General features: G+C 44.6%; 1 protein-coding gene across 6 annotated transcripts in view; it reads right to left on the minus strand.

Moving 5' to 3' along the window:
* FADS6 (fatty acid desaturase 6) overlaps positions 1–13,476 on the minus strand; it is an 81,372-nt gene that overhangs the window by 14,250 nt on the left and 53,646 nt on the right. For all 6 annotated transcript variants that reach the window (XM_077924179.1, XM_077924178.1, XM_028716822.2 and 3 more), the window contains one exon: positions 11,246–11,349. The gene's annotated coding sequence lies outside the window, so the exon portion shown is untranslated. The remainder of the gene's footprint in view (positions 1–11,245; positions 11,350–13,476) is intronic.

Here is a 13,476-nt window from a genome sequence, read left to right on the forward strand (position 1 = left end):
TGCTCCTGAAGGTAGGAGTCTATCAATTGATGAAGATGATCATCCAAATGTCATAGACCAAATGGAGCAAACAGCACGCAGACCTAGTGGTGGGAGGAAAAAATCCTTAAATAAGAGACACGGGGGAATGATTAATGGACTTCAATGTCTGTACACTAATGCGCAAAGCATGGGAAATAAACAAGATGAGCTTGAGCTCTTGGTACAGCAAACTAAATATGACATAATAGGCATCACTGGAACCTGGTGGGATAAGTCCCACGATTGGAATGTAATAATGGAGGGATACAATATATTTCAGAGAAACAGACCAGACAAGAAAGGAGGAGGAGTGGCGTTATATGTCAGGGATGTGTATACCTGTGAAGAGTTCCAAGATTTAGAACCTCAAAGCCAAAGTGAGAGCATTTGGGTCAAAATTAAGGGAGAGAAGAATAACAGAGACCTCATTGTGGGAGTTTACTACAGATCCCCAAGCCAAACGGAGGACATAGATGATGCCTTCCTGGAACAGATGGCCAAGCATGCAAAAGGAAGGGAGATAGTAGTAATGGGGGACTTCAATTACCCGGATATTTGTTGGATGTCAAACTCAGCCAAGAGCATAAGGTCAAACAGATTCCTCACTGGCCTTGCAGAAAACTTCATTGTCCAGAAAGTGGGAGAAGCAACAAGAGGAATAGCCATTTTAGATCTGGTCCTAACCAATGTTGATGACCTGGTTAGTGGGGTAGAAGTGGAAGGATCATTAGGCGCAAGTGATCATGCTCTTCTGAAGTTTACTATACAGCGGAAAGCAGCAGCCAAGCATACCAGGACTCAATTTCTTGACTTTAAGAAAGCCGACTTCATAAAACTTAGGGAAGTGCTGGGTGAGATCCCATGGACAGTAATACTAAAAGGAAAGGGAGTTCATGATGGCTGGGAGTTTGTTAAGAGGGAGATAGTAAAAGCACAACTTCAGGCAATACCAATGAGACGGAAACATGGAAGGTGCCTAAAGAAGCCAGGGTGGCTATCTAAAGAACTTTTAACTGAGTTAAGATTAAAAAAGGATGTGTACAAAAAAATGGAAAAGGGGGGAAACCACCAAAGAGGAATTCAAACAAATAGCCAGCACATGTAGACACAAAGTCAGAAAAGCTAAAGCACAGAATGAACTCAGGCTTGCTAGAGAGGTTAAAAGCAACAAAAAAGGCTTTTATGGGTATGTCCGTAAGCAGAGGAAACACAGCCCAGAATAACTAAGGAGATAGTACAAGAATACTTGGCTAGTTTAGATGTATTCAAGTCTCCAGGGCCAGACGAACTGCATCCAAGAGTATTAAAAGAACTGGCAGATGTGATCTCAGAACCACTGGCAGTCATCTTTGAGAACTCCTGGAGAACAGGCAAAGTCCCGGCAGACTGGAGGAGGGCAAATGTTGTCCCTATTTTCAAAAAGGGGAAAAGAGAGGACCCAAATAATTATAGCCCAGTCAGTCTGACATCAATACCAGGGAAGATTCTGGAGCAGATCATTAAGCAAACAGTCTGTGAGCACCTAGAAAGGAATGCTGTGATCACCAATAGTCAGCATGGATTTCTGAAAAATAAGTCATGTCAGACTAATCTGATCTCGTTTTTTGACAGAATTACAAGCCTGGTAGATGAAGGGAACGCAGTGGATGTAGCCTACCTTGATTTCAGCAAGGCATTCGACAAGGTGCCCCATGATATTCTTGGAAAGAAGCTGGTAAAATGCGGTCTTGACTATGCTACCACTCAGTGGATTTGTAACTGGCTGACTGACCGAACCCAAAGGGTGCTCATCAATGGTTCCTCTTCATCCTGGAGAAGAGTGACTAGTGGGGTGCCACAGGGTTCTGTCTTGGGCCCGGTCTTATTCAACATCTTTATCAACGACTTGGATGATGGACTCAAGGGCATCCTGATCAAATTTGCAGATGACACCAAACTGGGAGGGGTGGCTAACACCCCAGAGGACAGGATCACACTTCAAAACGACCTTGACAGATTAGAGAACTGGGCCAAAACAAACAAGATGAACTTTAACAGGGAGAAATGTAAAGTATTGCAGTTGGGCAAAAAAAATGAGAGGCACAAATACAAGATGGGGGACACCTAGCTTGAGAGCAGTACATGTGAAAAGGATCTAGGAGTCCTGGTTGACCACAAACTTGACATGAGCCAACAGTGTGACGCGGCAGCTAAAAAAGCCAATGCAATTCTGGGCTGCATCAATAGGAGTATAGCATCTAGATCAAGGGAAGTAATAGTGCCACTGTATTCTGCTCTGGTCAGACCTCACCTGGAGTACTGTGTCCAGTTCTGGGCACCACAGTTCAAGAAGGACACTGACAAACTGGAACGTGTCCAGAAGAGGGCAACCAAAATGGTCAAAGGCCTGGAAACAATGCCTTATGAGGAACGGCTAAGGGAGCTGGGCATGTTTAGCCTGGAGAAGAGGAGGTTAAGAGGTGATATGATAGCCATGTTCAAATATATAAAAGGATGTCATATAGAGGAGGGAGAAAGGTTGTTTTCTGCTGCTCCAGAGAAGCGGACACGGAGCAATGGATCCAAACTACAAGAAAGAAGATTCCACCTAAACATTAGGAAGAACTTCCTGACAGTAAGAGCTGTTCGACAGTGGAATTTGCTGCCAAGGAGTGTGGTGGAGTCTCCTTCTTTGGAGGTCTTTAAGCAGAGGCTTGACAACCATATGTCAGGAGTGCTCTGATGGTGTTTCCTGCTTGGCAGGGGGTTGGACTCGATGGCCCTTGTGGTCTATTCCAACTCTATGATTCTATGATTCTATGTTTCTTATATATGTTGGAAGTCGCCCTGAGTGGCAAGGCAGTCAGATGGGTGGGGTATAAAGAATAAAATTAATTAATTATTGTTTTTGTTGTTGTTGAATAGGACGTCCCTATTTTCATCAGAGAAATGTTGGAGGGTATGGTACTAATAGTAGAAAGTGAGGAAAACAGCTTCACCTGTTAAATGTCTGCCTGACGGACTGCTGTTAAAGGCACAGGAGGAGAGCCAGTTAAACAGCTGGAAACTCAAATTGCAGGCTATACCACATAGGCCACAGGGAGAGGAAAGGAAGACAAGATGAGTTGGAGGAGAAAAGATTTGGGTGGGAGTGGGAGAGAAAGGAAGGGGGTCAGAGTAAAAAAGAAGACAGATGTAGGCAGTGGAAACAGCAAAGGCGGCAAAGAGAAACACAAGCTGTGTATTTAGGCCGGCAGATATTGTTTCAGTTTCCCAAGATAAGCTGAGCAGGGTGTATGTAGGACGGGCATGTACTGAGACTATTAAAACTATTTGAGGGGGCAGTAGGGAGGAATGGGAAGGCTAGTTTGGTGTATTAGAATATTGCATGCTCAGATGCTATGAAGATTGTGTGTGTGTGTTTCAGGTCAAGCGAAAGGACAAAAGCTGCCAAACAGGACCGGCTCAATACATTTTACTGCCTGAGGCAGAAGACAAGATGGCGTCTCCTCCCCATTCCACCTATGTAAACTGACTGGACTGGCAGTGCAATCTTACCTCTGCCCTGGCAATAGGAGTTCCAGGAGAGGTATGTGACACACACACGTGACTTCCAGAAGTCAGGGAATGGCTTGGGAACTCAGGAGACGAAGCCAGGGGAGCTGCTGCTACTGCTGCCACCCAGTATGTGCTGCATGAGCCAGTTGCCTCACTTTGCCCAATGGTAGGGCCAGTCTCAGTGTCAAATGCCTGATAATGTGTAATCTGTCAGCTTCCAGGCAGAATTCCCAGAAGTAATGTTATTTTATTGATTGATTGATGTTTTTATTTTATTTTTCTTTCGCAATCAAAGTGGTTAAGAAAAAGATAAATCAATAAAATCAAAACCCTACTTTTAAACACACAAAAATTAAAATATTAAAACAGGTTAAAATCACTTCCACTTTCTAAGCATCTGGGTAGGCTTGTCGAAACAATGTTTTTTAGCAAGTGCCTGCATGATTTCAATAGGCCGGGAGTTCCGCAGTGTAAGTGCTGCCACACTCAACAATCAAGTTCTTACAGATGTGGCATCTGTAGCAGTGTCAATTCTGCTGATTGAAGTGGTCGAGTGGGCACATATGGGGTAAGGCAATGTTACAGGTAGATATTAAATAGTACTAGAAATAAGATATCCCCCTGCGGCATCCCATAATGTAGCCACCAGGGAAGAAAAAGGCAATCACCCAAAGCTCCTCTCTGGACTTGGTTGTGAAAGTAGGATTGGAAACATGGTATAATACAGTGCCCCAAATTTCCATTCCCCAGAGGAGATCCAGGAGAATACCATGACCAATGGTATCAAAAGCTGATAAGAGATCAAGAATCAAAAGAAAAGTGGCAATCCCCGTGTCCCACTCTGTGCATCAGGGAGACCAAGGCTGGCTCAGTTCTGTGGCCAGGCCTGAACTCAGATTGGAGTGGTTCTAAATAATCTGTGTCCTCCAAGAACACCGGCTGCTGCCCCACCACAGCCCTCCACCACTTTCACCACAAAAAGGGTATGCGCAACTTCTCAATAGTTATTCCAATCCAAAGGGCCCACAGCCAGTTTACTTAGAAGTGCCTTCACCACTTTCAATGCAGCAGGGACCAGCCCCTCACGCAGTGAAGCGTTAACCCAACCCAGTTATCCACCATCAGTTCGCCCTCCCAAATTCTAATGAAGATGTGGTGTTAAAAAAAACACAACTTCCTTTCACTTTTAAGGAAAAGAATCTCCCTCCCTCCCCCCCCCCCTGTGTTTGTGTGTGTGTGTGTGTGTGTGTTTCATATACAGGGCCAGCACCCAGCATAATCAGCAAAATGCCAGGGCCCTGGGGCACCCCACTGTAGCTGATGTGGTTCAGCTGGGCAGTGGCTGCAAACGGTGGAGCTCCAAGTTTGCTTGGTGGGTGGGGGGGTGAATACTGTCATCTTCTTAACCAGGGGCCAGTAAACTTTTTCAGCAGGGGGCTGGTCCACTGTCCCTCACACCTTGTGGGGAGCCAGACTATACAGTATTTTGAAAATCATAATAATAATAATGAACGAATTCCTATGCCCCCCAGATAACCCAGAGATGCATTTTAAATAAAAGCACAAATTCTACTCATGTAAAAACACGCTGATTCCCAGACCATCCGCGGGCTGGATTTAGAAGGCGATTGGGCCAGATCCAGCCCCCGGGCCTTAGTTTGCCTACCCATGCTCTTAACAATAATGGCGGCAGCACCCCTGAGTTAGGGATACGGTAGGGTAGGGCTGGTTTTAACATAGGGATTCTGGTCAGTTCATGTATCCCAACTGGACCCAGAGTTCCACAGGGCACCGCCATAACCAGGCCACCTCCCTGTATTCTGCCAGGAATTTCCCTCTCAAAGAAAATAGCACCTTCTAAGCAGGAATTTTCTTCAGTTAATGCAGAAGGGAAAGGAAGGCTTAACCACCACCCTTTCCACACCTACTGGCATGCAAATAATTATCAGAGAAAGACACACACACACACACACACACACACACACACACACACACACACCTCCAGCTGATGTTATTTTCATTTTTAAAAACCTGTAAATTAAATGCGAAGTTAACATCTTACCTGGTTTGGTCTCAGAAACATGCAACACGTCGTAACCCACAGCATATGTTCTGCATGTCAGGTGACACCCACCCACTGAAGAATTAATCATCTCTGGGAATTTGTTACATAACCATGTGATACCCATCCAAACAACTGCAGGCCATTGCTCAAATGGGATGCAATGCTAGCACGTTGCAGGATTTCTGGGGAAACCTGTCTGAACCGGTTCTTTTCTAATGACGGGGAATTCAAATTATTAGCTGCTATATATACAGGCTTCTCCTCTTATATTCCATTGGCTCTTCCATGGTATAAATTAGGACTGTGCATCATCATTACTCTGATCTGATCTGGGGCCCGATCAAGCACTTGGGATCAGATCTGAACCAGTTTTGGGCCAACCCAGATCTGGGCCCCAACTCAACTCTCTCCATGCAACCCTAATGTTTAATGAGGATTTTAAACCTTAATTACACACGCTGTCAAGAGAGGGTGCTGCTTTGCCAACACACTGCCTGCCTCTGTCTAGTCTCAGCTGGTGCCTTGTATCCGGGAGTTGTATCACACCTCTTCCTATAGGCCCAGCCAGCCTTGCTTCATTTCCATCCTGACAGAGCCCCACAGAGCCTGGGGCTCTGAGCTTCATGGGGGGCACACTGGGACTGCCTAAGAAGGAGGAAGCCGCAGGGTGAAGGGATGGGGTAGGGAAACACTGCCCTTGCTGTGGTAATACTGCCGCTGCTCCTTACTCCTCATCTTTGGCTAAATGGGCCAGTGAATGGGGTTGGTGAGGAGAAGCAGAGCAGAGAGCATATCTACTTCAGCCACAAACGGAACTGACTCTGGAAGTGCCAAGGAGTTCAACGTTATCCCTTAGGAACCAGCACTGCCAAGTGTGCACATGGAAGGGCAACCACCGTCTCAGACCACAGCACCAAGTCCAGTACAGTGGTACCTCAGGTTAAGTACTTAATTCGTTCCAGAGGTCTGTTCTTAACATGAAGCACCACTTTAGCTAATGGGGCCTCCCACTGCCACTGCGCCGCCAGAACACGATTTCTGTTGTCATCCTGAAGCCAAGTTCATAACCCGAGGTACTATTTCTGGGTTAGCGGAGTCGTCTGTAACCTGAAGCGTATGTAACCCGAGGTACCACTGTACTGAGTATCTGCTCAGGATTGTCCCAGTTCTTCTCGACCCTTCGCTTGTGCAGCCCAGGCAAGGAAAGCATCTATTCTGTAACACTCTCACAGACACACAAACACGTCCTGACCTCCCTCTGCTCAGTCAGTGGGCATTACAGGAGGATGAGTGGGGTGGGAAGTCCCATTGCTCTAGCAGGAGGCCTTGTGTGGGCTTCTGCTATAGGCAACAATTTGTCAAATCCTGCCCTATAAGCACTCAGAGTATACTTAATTCAATAGTATGAATAGTTTTCATCAGTGTGTTTTTTCTATAAAAAAAAAAGTTTAGGTTTATTCTCATTTTCCTGCTCATATTGAAATACTGCCCCTCAATGAGGCCAAACTTAGATTCACAAAATGTTTAGGGGTATGTGTACCCCTGCATCCCCCCAGAAAAAAAGCACTGGTTTTCATGCTTACTCATCTGATGGGACAACAAATGCAGTTAGCAGGCAAATAGCATTTTGGCACCCCCTAGTGACAGAACACACATATTTCAACATACTAGCTGAGAGGAAGCCTGTCTTCTGCTGCAGTTCAGAGAGACTGCATGTTTAAACAGTCTCAATCCATTGAGAATCTAATTACAGAAGTCCAACCTGATATATTTTCTGTGTTAATTCATCCTCATGCAGAAATGAGGCAACTATAAGAGGCAGTTCCTTTTAAACAGTACCTCTGTATCCAGAGATGTCAGGGACCGACCCTGGTAATGCATGTGTTCTACCACTGAGCTCAAGGTCTCTGGGTGGCATGGTGAAGATAAAACCAGGCCATGTGATGCCCCCCGAGAAAGAGAATATGAGCTCTCCCACACACTCTCAGCACAGTGCAGCAGGAAGGATTACTCTGTTAGAGACATGCAACCATTTGCTCACTTAAGCTCTCACTCTGGCAAAAGAAAGAATTACCCAGAATTCCTAGGAGCAGGCAGCACTTCTGGGTTCTACACACAGCATAGGAGATCTGGGAACAGACAGGCCAAGTGGCATACTTTTGTTGTTGTTGTTTAGTCGTTTAGTCGTGTCCGACTCTTCGTGACCCCATGGACCAGAGCACGCCAGGCACCTCTGTCCTCCACTACTTCCCGCAGTTTGGTCAGACTCATGCTGGTAACCTCGAAAACACTATCCAACCATCTCGTCCTCTGTCGCCCCCTTCTCCTTGTGACCTCCATCTTTCCCAACATCAGTGTCTTCTCCAGGGAGTCTTCTCTTCTCATGAGGTGGCCAAAGTACTGGAGCCTCAGCTTCACAATCTGTCCTTCCAGTGAGCACTCAGGGCTGATTTCCTTAAGAATGGATGCGTTTGATCTTCTTGCAGTCCATGGGACTCTCAAGAGTCTCCTCCAGCACCATAATTCAAAAGCATCAATTCTTCGGCGATCAGCCTTCTTTATGGTCCAGCTCTCACTTCCATACATCACTACTGGGAAAACCATAGCTTTAACTATACGGACCTTTGTTGGCAAGGTGACGTCTCTACTTCTCAAGATGCTGTCTAGGCCTGTCATTGCCCTTCTCCCAAGAAGCAGGCGTCTTTTAATTTCGTGGCTGCTGTCACCATCTGCAGTGATCATGGAGCCCAAGAAAGTAAAGTCTCTCACTGCCTCCATTTCTTCCCCTTCTATTTGCCAGGAGGTGATGGGACCAGTGGCCATGATCTTCGTTTTTTTGATGTTGAGCTTCAGGCCATATTTTGCGCTCTCCTCTTTCACCCTCATTAAAAGGTTCTTTAATTCCTCCTCACTTTCTGCCATCAAGGTTGTGTCATCTGCATATCTGAGGTTGTTGATATTTCTTCCGGCAATCTTAATTCCGGCTTGGGATTCATCCAGCCCAGCCTTTCGCATGATGAATTCTGCATATAAATTAAATAAGCAGGGAGACAAAATACAGCCTTGTCGTACTCCTTTCCCAATTTTGAACCAATCAGTTGTTCCATATCCAGTTCTAACTGTAGCTTCTTGTCCCACATAGAGATTTCTCAGGAGACAGATGAGGTGATCAGGCACTCCCATTTCTTTAAGAACTTGCCATAGTTTGCTGTGGTCGACACAGTCAAAGGCTTTTGCATAGTCAATGAAGCAGAAGTAGATGTCTTTCTGGAACTCTCTAGCTTTCTCCATAATCCAGCGCATGTTTGCAATTTGGTCTCTGGTTCCTCTGCCTCTTCTAAATCCAGCTTGCACTTCTGGGAGTTCTCGATCCACATACTGCTTGAGCCTTCCTTGTAGAATTTTAAGCATAACCTTGCTAGCGTGTGAAATGAGTGCAATTGTGCGGTAGTTGGAGCATTCTTTGGCACTGCCCTTCTTTGGGACTGGGATGTAGACTGATCTTCTCCAATCTTCTGGCCACTGCTGAGTTTTCCAAATTTGCTGGCATATTGAGTGTAGCACCTTAACAGCATCATCTTTTAAAATTTTAAATAGTTCAGCTGGAATACCATCACTTCCACTGGCCTTGTTATTTGCAGTGCTTTCTAAGGCCCATTTGACTTCACTCTCCAGGATGTCTGGCTCAAGGTCAGCAACCACACTACCTGGGTGTACGATACATCCATATCTTTCTGGTATAATTCCTCTGTGTATTCTTGCCACCTCTTCTTGATGTCTTCTGCTTCTGTTAGGTCCTTACCACTTTTGTCCTTTATTATGGTAATCTTTGTACGAAATGTTCCTTTCATATCTCCAATTTTCTTGAACAGATCTCTGGTTCTTCCCATTCTGTTGTTTTCCTCTATTTGTTTGCATTGCTCGTTTAAGAAGGCCTTCTTGTCTCTCCTTGCTATTCTTTGGAAATCTGCATTCAATTTCCTGTATCTTTTACTATCTCCCTCGCATTTTGCTTGTCTTCTCTCCTCTGCTATTTGTAAGGCCTCGTTGGACAGCCACTTTGCTTTCTTGCATTTCCTTTTCATTGGGATGGTTTTCGTTGCTGCCTCCTGTACAATGTTACGAGCCTCCATCCATAGTTCTTCAGGCACTCTGTCCACCAAATCTAAATCCTTAAACCTGTTCCTCACTTCCACTGTGTATTCATAAGGGATTTGACTTAGATTGTATCTTACCGGCCCAGTGGTTTTTCCTACTTTCTTTAGTTTAAGCTTGAATTTTGCTATAAGAAGCTGATGATCTGAGCCACAGTCAGCTCCAGGTCTTGTTTTTGCTGACTGTATAGAGCTTCTCCATCTTTGGCTGCAGAGAATATAATCAATCTGATTTCGGTGCTGCCCATCTGGTGATGTCCATGTGTAGAGTCGTCTCTTGTGTTGTTGGAAAAGCGTGCTTGTGATGACCAGCTTGTTCTCTTGACAGAACTCTATTAGCCTTTGCCCTGCTTTGTTTTGATCTCCAAGGCCAAACTTGCCAGTTGTTCCTTTTATCTCTTGCCTCCCTACTTTAGCATTCCAATCCCCTATAATGAGAAGAACATCCTTCTTTGGTGTCACTTCTATAAGGTGTTGTAAGTCTTCATAGAATTGGTCAATTTCATTTTCTTCAGCACCAGTAGTTGGTGCATAAACTTGGATTACTGTGATGTTAAAAGGTCTGCATACTAGGTGGCATACTAGGTTCCCATTAAGACCCACAATCTGTCATATTGTGTTAAAGCTGGTTTACCCATGATGGTGATAGGAGTAGAAGCAGTACAAATCAGCAGGTAAGAGGTACTCATTTTGCACCTGACTACAGGCCACCTGCAACCAAGTGAAGGTGCCTGGGCGCCACAATGGTGTCTGAAATCTCCACCATCTGGAAGTGCATCCCTGGGGGACCTTCGATCTTGACTGTTTTCACACACTATCAACACATTCTGTAGAATTCTATCCGTTATCTTTTATCTGCACAATCAGAATGAATTTCAGGAACCAAGAAGTCATATTGAAAAATACAACTTTTGAGCTTTCTGGCCCCAAAATGGCAACTAGGCATTCCCTTTTGGCAACTGTAACCCTGGTTTAAGGAGCTATTTGGTGCCTAGATTATATAGCAGTTTCTAATAATGTTCCTGGGTATCTTACAAGGGTACTCCCCTACCTAGACTAAAGTTACACACTGTGCTCCTCTGCGTTTTGCTAAAATGTGCCGATTTCTGAGCCAGCTCTACTTGATTGACAGCTGCCTTTCCTCTGGCAGAACAGAACTAGGACTAGTTTTTCCTCAGAACAAAGGCAAGGAGGTTTCAGACATGCAAAGAGGCACGTGCCCCAAGCAATTGAAGTAACTGTGCATCTATTCACTTTTTAAAAATTACGTAGTTGTTTTCTGAAAAGTCAGAACAGGATCTTAGCAATTCACCCAATATGTCCTCTTGCTGTATACAGTCAACATAAATAATTCCTACACAAGCAAACAAAACATAACACAACCATCCTTAAAAATATTACCTCTAAATTAGGTGCGAGTCATAGGTCTATGATGTGGCACTAGGATGTGAGGAAGCATACTACTAACCTCAGGTTCTGCAGCATGTGGGCTTCTTGAAGGTCACTGGTTGGTCACTGTGGCACATGTATCCTGGACTTTGATTTGATGTGTTCTTGTGTTCTTATGATCATCTGAGGGCACAAAATTTTTTAATTGATTCATTTATTATACAGTGCTATTTTTCTAGAAAAAGAGATGCTGGAACTCAACATGAGGACCTCCCTTGTTCTCTTAAAATGGCAATGGCACCCACTTGAGAGGTGCTGGAACTGAGTTACAGCGAGTTCTGGGTGAAAAAAAGCCCTGATATTATATACACCCCACAAACCTACCACACAAACATACGGTACCTTCGGGCAATCCAACTCTGGTTTCAGTCCTACTCAACAAGCTGATAATGGTTGTCATTGGGCACCACCCGATTATAACGATGATAACTCTTTGCAGCTGCTTTGGTCCAGGTCACATAATATAGGGGTCAGCAAACTTTCAGCCGGCCCACTGTCCCTCAAACCTTGTGGGGGGCCGGACTATATTTTGGAGGGGGGAAATGAACGAATTCCTATGCCCCACAAATAACCCAGAGATGCATTTTAAATAAAAGGACACATTCTACTCGTGTAAAAACACACTGATTCCCCGACTGTCTGCGGGCTGGATTTAGAAGGCGATTGGGCTGGATCCGGCCCCTGGGCCTTTGTTTGCCTACCCATGCATTATGAGGTAAATAATGAATGCTAAGCAACAGCTCGTCCCGGGCATTTCCTCTGAGTGTCTTCCTCAGAACAACGGTTTGTATAAATTGCAACCACCCCCCATCAAGAGAGGAATTAACCGCCGCAACATTTTCCCATGTATGAGAGATGGTAATAATAACTACATGCAGCAGTTAATGATCTGTGGTGAACAGCCGCTGTAGAATATTAGGTGCTCCAGGAGTGACAGTGCAAACCACAAGCAAGTAATAGACCGAAAACAGCCCTAAGAAAAACAGGAATTCAACCTGATAGTGTGTCTCATCACTTGAAGGTCAAATTTAGCCAAAGAGGGAGTGGTTGCTCTTGCATATTCAATTAGCCCTGGCCATGTGACTAACCAGCATAAGATCAGAGGATAATTGGATGACATCTATACTAATTCATACCCAGTCCATCTAAGTCAATATTGTCTACACTGACCAGCAACAGCTCTCCAAGGTTTCAGCCTTATCTGGAGATGCTGAGGATCGGGACCTTTTGCATTCAGATCACATGCTCTGTACTGAGCTACAGACTTTCCTTAATATTAGATGAAGCCAAACATTTGATAAAAGTTAATAGAAAACAACTCAATGGGTGCCACTGAGTTGTCAGGAGAAAGAGACTGCATTCAGCAATCAGGGGAAAAGGAAATGTGAATAGATTATATTAACTGCAAAAACTTTACCCAAACATACTTCCTCCTTCTATTCCTACTTCAAATACATGTGGTTGGGCAGAATTGACCATTATATTGGGAAGGAAAGTAATGATGGAAGAAAGGGACACTTAGTGTGAAGTTTGGGGCTGGGGGGTCTGCCTCTGTTGAGTTCGCCACTGTTCAGAATTGTGAAACCTAAAGGGGAGCCAAAGTCCCATGGGTGAGTTTGATTGGCATTGCTCCCTCCCTGTCCTGGTGTTTACTAAGTCAGCACCAAAATCTGGTTTCCCTCCCGCTCGGCACAGGATTTTGGGAGGGAAAAATGAGATGATCTCAGTGAAAAGTCGTTGTTATCCCTCCCTCCACTGGCTGAACTTTGAATGCAGATCTGTGGATTGTCATATATATGGTTTTTTTAAAAAGTGGCATATTTCAAAAAGTGAAAATCCAGACAGAAAAGTTGTTGGCAAAGTTGTTGAGCTTTTAGTTTTGGCCAAAGTTGTTGAGATATTTCTAAGGAAAACCAGCAAAGAGGACATTTAGCAGATTTCCGCCCGGGCACTGCTTGCGGCTGCAATATTCCAGATAGGTCCTGGAAATTCGAGGTGTATGGCAACCCCAGGTACTGCATACTGTTGAGTACCACCAGAGAAAAAAATTTTTTTTTGCATCTTATCACCATTTACCTCTATGAATACCTGAACCACCCACATTCCCACTCTTTTAAAGATATTAAATACAATTGCAGCACTTTTTGGAACCGACAGCAGAATTTTCTGTTAAAGCTTCAGAAATGATGGATCAGCAATATTCTCCAGGTCCTTGTCTCATGAACATCTATGTATTTTCTTATACACTCA

The sequence above is a fragment of the Podarcis muralis genome, chromosome 2 (assembly GCF_964188315.1).
Source record: "Podarcis muralis chromosome 2, rPodMur119.hap1.1, whole genome shotgun sequence".
Lineage (NCBI taxonomy): Eukaryota > Metazoa > Chordata > Lepidosauria > Squamata > Lacertidae > Podarcis > Podarcis muralis.